Below are 7,500 nucleotides of genomic sequence, written 5' to 3' on the forward strand. Positions count from 1 at the left end.
ACGAGGAATGGTAGCAAGGGCACTGAGGAAGGTCTATCTGAAGATTATCCGTCGTCTTAGCGTAAAGCCGAAATTAGCGAACCCATGGGCTGGTGAATTCACCGTCGATATGCCTGGAGAGATCTTCTCTTGTATTGCAAAAGACATACTGGGAAGGACAAACTTCGGGTATCAGGTAATGGAGACAAATACCTGCACTACTTATAAGATAGTGAACATACGAAAGGCAAAGTATCTGTTTAAGAGAATGGACTTGGATGGATCTGAAATGGATGGGGAAAGAATTTTGAAAAAAGCCTCTAACAGAGCCTCTTGAAAGGTGTGAAGTTATTGCTTCAGAAGAGAAGCCTCTTCAGTTTAAGTTTCACAAGACAAATGAGATTCTGTCAGTGAAGTTTTATTATGGTTACTGGAACATAAACGGTATCCCACAACACTAGTCTGGCAAAAAAAATATTCTTATTATAAATGTTTTTTCCAAACTTCTGTTGTTGATTATTATCATTATTATAACAACATGGTCCACATAATGAAAGAAATTTTTTTTTGGCGAAGTGCGGTGTTAGAAATCAAATGAAGAGAGGATCCTCACGCTTGTTGGACAATTTAAGAAACTGTCTCATATGCACCTGAAAATTTTTCAGGTGACTCAGCAGGATTCGAACCCACGACCTCTACAATGCCGGTGCAGTGCTCTTACCAAGTGAGCTATGAAGCCACACAGTTGAGAGCAAGTTACACAGACAATGTATGGAGAACAATGTGGAGACTCCACAAACTGATATTAGGGTTTAAAGGGGGCATTGTCATCAGTTGTATCTTGTGTAAAGATACTGTGAATGCAGTTTGTAGGGAATAATATCCTTTTTTCGCTATTAATACTGATAACATTCAAATGATGCCACACATGAATGCATCAAAGTGTACATTTGAAAAATAAAACAACAACAATGATTTAAGATAACTATCACTGGATACATATGGATGTTTGCAGTGTATGTTTGCTATATATACACATGATCATACGGTTGTGTGTATTAAAAAAAGTATACGACTTGGACTAATAATATATTGTGTTTAAAAGTCTATATGAGATAAAGTAATATTTTGATTACCAAGTCCATTACTGTTGATTACCATCATATTGATTGACATAATTTATTATTCTCATTTCTTTCTACCAGAGGTATATTAGTGTATTATTTAGTAACCAAAGTTATGATTTCGTGTTATAAAGTTCATAAGCATCTTTCTAAATAAACCATTTGTGCATGCTTAGATATCACGTACTTTTTCGATACGATCACCTAAAATGTGCATGACATTTATAAAACAGCTTAATATAGTAACTATTCTTACATTTGAAATGATAGAATTTAATTTTTATTCCCTAATAATCATTACTACACATTGACAGTATGATCCAGTAACAATAAATTCAAGTTGAGTTTCTTTGTGTGTATGTTTCATTTGGTTGCCCTTAACATCAATGTTGAATTAATGTTATGAAATCCGGCTGCATCTGAGTTTCTTTTAAAAAAAAAAGACATCTTACATGTTATGAATGAAGCTGCTTAATCTCTGGTTTGACTTTTCCAGAGACAACACTTTGTTTATTAGTTGCATCAAATTACTTGTGCAGATTATGCAACTATTATCATTCGGACTTGCCTTTTGCAAGCCACAATAGCAAAACCTGTCATCACCGTCTTTTACCCTCTTTGGAATGTATGATTCACAGACATTTCTTTTCTCTTGTCGGTTACTAGGATACACTGAAGGGGTCCAATTCTCTAAGCCACAAGAGACAGACAAACTCATGACGAAACACTATCCACCACCTCATGCTCTTCTTCAAATTGCAAGTGTTCTCAACATATTTGGCTAACTTGACATGTTTAGCTTCTCGCCCCTGCATAGAATTTAGGCCAAGCCCAAAGCCATTTTTTTCAAGCAACTGTGCAGTGTGATAAGGAATAGCATATCCTATGGTCCACACTGTGGGATTTACACCACTTAGCAGCAAGCAGTTTGTTGTGAAGTAGTGTTGACATGTGATCTTCAAATTTTCAATTTGTTGTTTGTTTACCTCCACCCTAGAATAAATAGCAGCAGAATCTCTGATGTTTTAGCCAGCAAGTGCCAAGGCATGCAGTTTCACAATGGAGTTCTTAGACAGATTAGCTATTTTCAAAACCTCCTGGATAAGGGAGGCAAAGTTCCATGAAATCTTTTTTGATTCAAGTCCAGTGAATCTGTAAGAAAACTGAATTCCTTTCTTTCGTTTCTCACTAAACCACCTTTGAAAACTGTTGCACAATCGTCCACACTTAACAGTCTCTGTTTTCCATTTGGATCTCGAAGTTTAGATTTCCACATTTCAACCTTCTTTGCAGTTTCAAGTCTCTTCTTGTAGTCCCAGGGTTGCCAGGTTGCATCTGATCCACCGATTGAGCCACCAATTGTAGTTTTGTCAGTCTGGTTGACATTAGCAAATGAAGAGAAATAAACTGCACAGTTATTTAATTCTCTGGACATATAAGAGACCCATTTCATGTTAGCTGGAATAAGTTCAAAATGAAAAACCACCTGGTTTCCCTGTTCAGTTGTTAACTTCTTTCCCTCTATTTTTTCCATTTGTCTCCTTAAATGCTCACTGTACTTTTTCATCAGTTGGGTATCTTCAGCACAGTTTGCTCCCATTAGGAGATGGTTGTCATGGCAACTTTGCACTCTATTCAGGATGTTCAGAACACTCACCAGGTAGGCAGTTGCAGTGTCGTCCTTTTCAAATGGAGCACCATCTGCCCCAACAGCTACATATAACACCCCCTTTTCTCCATTAAACCAGTGAAGACAGGGCTTTTGCTATCTATCACCAGGTAAAAGTCTGCGAGCTTCAGCAAAAATGGTTTCAGTGGCCTATATTATACACCAGGGAATGCCTCTACACAATACTTGGCAGCTAGGTTCTCTAAGGAAACTACCTCACCAATATCAATACTTCTGATAAAGGCCATGAGAGCTTTGTAAGGCAAAATTTTAGGAACCTGACATCCAGTCATAAACTCTGTTTTCAAATTCTTCCTCTTCTTCCCAGTTTCTTTTGCTATATCTGAACTGTTTCTGACACTTGTGTACTTCCTTTTGCTAATAAGGCCTCCTTCATACAGCACACGCATACTTCTCACCCGATTTTCCTTGCTCTTTTCATACTCTTTTATTTTAGCTTTGACAATATTTGGAATTATCTCATGCATACATTGAGATGATTTTTTTATGTAATCAGCCATTTCAGGTTTTGAAGCAGTGCAAATCAATGTTGACCACAAACCATCAAGTACTGGACTATTATCCTGACATGACACCTTCTCTTTAACTGCTGATCCACTTACATGTATTTCCCTCAAAGCAGACATGGTCTTCTTTCTTCTTATCAAGAACTGTTTTCTTGACAGGTTTAGCTTATCACTGGATGAGGCAGAGATTTCACTAGTGACAATGGGGCGTCTGTTATCCTTTTTCTTTTTGGCTTCCCCAGGGGAATGATCTTCAACATCAATTTCAGCAATCTAAAAGTGTTTTCAGGGATAAATGAGCAAATCAACAAATTAATACTTTTTAAATGAGAAAAATGATATGAACTAGCAAAATACATGTCACAGGAAACCTGGAAAAATCGTACATTTGTCATTTGTTATTTATGATAAAAATGATATTTTTATTACCATCATCATTATTATTTATCATTTGCAATAGTGCTCAGTTAACTTGAATAGTGCTCAGTTCACTTGAATATTTTGCACTTCGTAAGCTAACAGCAGTTAAACAACTGATCATTGAGTCACACCACTTTATCAATGTTAATACGAAAATACTAACCTTTTGCTTCTTTCTTCGCCTTCGTTCTTCGAGTTTGTGCTGCTTTTTTCTTCAAAACTTTAATGTCTGTCGCTTGCTCATGGAGCTTTCTCCTCGGGCTGCTTATTTCTTCATTGGTTTCGAGGATTGCTTTTGCTCTTTCCTTTTTAACGCAGTTAAACTCTGCCAGCGGGAAGCGTTGTTTTAAGCTTTATGAGATTAACCTATGTATGACTTCAAAATTTATTATTATCGCTCTACATCACACGTAAATATCAACGAAGATGCACTACCTTGAGTACTCTTGGGGCGGCAGGTATTTTTTGCAGGTTGCAGGTTGCAGGTTGCAGGTTGAAATTTCATTATAACTGGAAAACCACTGGCACTAAAAAGAAAGGTGAAGCGATAGACTTGCCGTGACTGTTACATGAATAGCTAACCTTAGGCCTAAAAACTTTTCTTTAGGCCTAATTAGGCCTAAGGTTAGCTATTCATGTAACAGTCACGGCAAGTCTACTGCTTTACCGTTCTTTTAGTGCCAGCGGTTTTCCAGTTAAAATGAAATTTCAACCTGCAACCTGCAAAAAATACCTGCCGCTCTAGGGGCGAACTTGCTTCGCCATTTTCGTCTCCTAACCTACTGCTTTTATCCAATATTTTGTAACAACCTAGACTCATTATACATGTACACCAAATTGCAGCTTTCAAAACAAAGAATCTGAAAAAACGCGCCAGTGAAGCAAGGATAGTACCCAGGGTGCACAAATGGCGGTAAAAATCGACCCATCTCAGCACGAGTCCCCAGTGTTGAAAACCCAGGAGGCTTTGCACGCCTGCAAGCCGCCATCTTGAAAAAAAGTGCCCACGCGAGAATGAAACAATTGGGGGGTCTGGCCCCGCCGTGGTATCACGTATACTTTTCAGCATTTACTTTAGTTTCATGTCTTAAGCATGTAAAAATATTTTTGTATGGTTTCTTACCCTCAAAGATCACCCCTTTTCGCCGCAGTCGGTGATATTAAAATTGTAAACGGAAGACTAATTAAAATACTTTTTTCTCAACTGTTTGACTCCTGATTTCGGAGGCAACCATCTCCAATACATGACGATAGTAAAATAAACGCCATTCGTTTCCATCGACCAAGAACAACGTCCAAATGTACCTTGGATATTTCACAGTGTCTCTTGAATTGGGTGCCATGACTAATATTGATAATTACTGGGTTGCCAAACCCAGTCGGAAAATGGGTAGATTTCCGTTTTAGTATTTTTTTCCGTGTCGGTAAAAGTCTTGCCTGTCACTCCCCTGCTAAGTGGTGTCTTGGTGCATAGAGTCTTCTGTGCGTATTTTGTTAGGTTTGAGGGGGCTGGGGTAATGCGTAGCTTGCTCTGCACAATTAACCTGTAATGGCGTCGGAAGTCATTGTAACGCGAATGGCGTTTTAGTACATCTTTAAAGAAAATATACCCATATGGAGCTCAAGAATGGAACGTCAAGACAGGCGGTGAAACATAAAGATCTGGAATCTTAAAAGCGACGAGTAATGGACTTCGACAGCGTGAATCTTTCGCCCGTCGAGCCGAAATCAAAATATGCTGTACTTCTAATATTTCGCCAAGCCTAAGGTGGTGTTACGTACAACACTGAAACCAAATGGAAATTTCTCTGGTAACTTACGGGTTCAACAAAGACAGAGAAGGAATCGAACACCACAGGTAGATCTGTGATCTCTGTTGTGTGTCTCACAGTGTTTACTGACGTCGCATCTATTTAAAGTTTGCCTGTTTGTCTGGCAAGTAACATTCATTTTGTACTCAACTCTGCAAAGGTTAAAAAAAAATTGTAAATGTGACAGGGAAAAATTACTTGAATGAAAGCTTGTTGTCTCTTTTGTGCTTTATTATTTACGGTCAAGGTTCTTTCGAAAAGGGTTGAATGTGAACTGTCAGAAATTTATTTAATTGCATCTGCTTTGTGATTGTGTGTTTCGCTTGCACGCACGCAACTGAAATAGGAAGGGTTTCTTGCCTCTTATAGTAAATATGCTGCTTGTTTCAATAAATGTTTCGTTGGAAAATATTTCTGTGAAATTTCCAGCTTTTGTAAAGTTATCATGTTGTGTAATTTTCGAGCTTAGCAAATTTGCATACATGTGTGGAAATGTGATACGGGGAGAATTTTTGTGGTAACGCATAAGTCACGGAAATAAACAGGTCTGTTGGAAGCGTGCTTGAGTTTCAACAAAATGACCCCCAAAATCGGCAAAAGATTGTGACGCTAATGAATAATAAAGTAGCTGCTATTACCAAAACGATGGAATTACCTGGTGATAAATAACCTTGTCTTGGAGAGTAAATTTTTGATTTTCCAGAAACAATGGTCAACCTCTGAGAGTTGGGCGATTGTGATCTTTGTGTTGAATTCGCACATTTCTTGTCAAAATTTATAACAATCGAAAGAAAAAGAAAACTAACAAAAACAAAAACCCGGTAGCTTGGCATTATTTGACACAGTTGCTTCACTGTTTCGCGAGTAAACATGCCGCGGTAAAATAACGCGGTAACTTGATCAGAGCACCCGCTGAATTCGATGTGCGATTTACTCGGTGCAGCCAAACTTGTACAATTACAACAAAACAACTAAAATCTCCCAAACTGTTTTTCGCTGATGGTAACTTTTTATATTCGTGGTTCAAAATTAATGTTGTTTTCATGTCGTAGATTTTGTTACCGATGGCAAAATATTTTATTCTCGATCGACCGTCCTGAAACTTCCTTCTGCTCTTCTTAAAAATTGTGTATCCATATTTATATACTTTTACATCAATATTTGTTTTGCATAAAGCAAGCTAACAAAATCTGTATCTTGCTTGGTTCGCAGTTGATAGCATGAAAATAGAATTTTCGGTCCTATGCTTCAGTTACTGAGTGGTATATTTCTTACTAACCCCGCCGAACAGGTATTACTTCAGCTTTCAACTTCAGCTTTCAACTTTTGTTTGTAAAGCTGTCAGATGCTGTCAGTGCACGCTTACACTTGTGGTGGAAAGAAGTTGCATGATCAACATGTCAGCCCAGAAGCCAATGTTTCTCGATTCCCTTTTATTTTCTTCAATCTCTCTGGGTTCAGTACTTTGCTAGTAACCACATGTCTTCTCAAGGGGCTATTTATCTAAGACTTCTACCATGGCGCTACAATGATAGACAATACCAAAACAATATCGTGTACTGTTAGACCTACATATTACGCAAAGACAACTGTCAACATGTCATCCCAGAAGACAATGTTTTTCACTTCCCATTTATTTTCTTCAATCTTTCTGGGCTCAGTACTTTGCTAGTAACCACATGTCTTCTCAGGCTATTTACCCAAGACTTCTACCATGGTACTACAATGATAGACAATACCAAAACAATATCGTGCACTGTTAGAGCTACATGTTAATTACGCAAGGACAACTTGAATCTCCTGGAAGACAACACACAGCTTACTTGACTTTATGGAATAAATCGCTGTGTTACTTCACTACCACACGTAAGCAATGCGTGTCAATTTTTTTTAAAGAGGACAGGAATTTCTTCTTTCTGACAAATGATTAATTAATAGGCCGGTAGCCAGGTTTTTAACCTCAGAAAAGG

The 7,500-nt window shown here is 37.9% G+C and overlaps 1 pseudogene; it reads right to left on the reverse strand.

The window, feature by feature from the left end:
- Positions 1-1,765: 1,765 nt before the first annotated feature.
- The window catches only part of LOC138005783 (uncharacterized), a 6,082-nt pseudogene continuing 347 nt past the window's right edge, over positions 1,766-7,500 (reverse strand).

This window comes from Montipora foliosa, chromosome 6 (genome assembly GCF_036669935.1).
Source record: "Montipora foliosa isolate CH-2021 chromosome 6, ASM3666993v2, whole genome shotgun sequence".
Lineage (NCBI taxonomy): Eukaryota > Metazoa > Cnidaria > Anthozoa > Scleractinia > Acroporidae > Montipora > Montipora foliosa.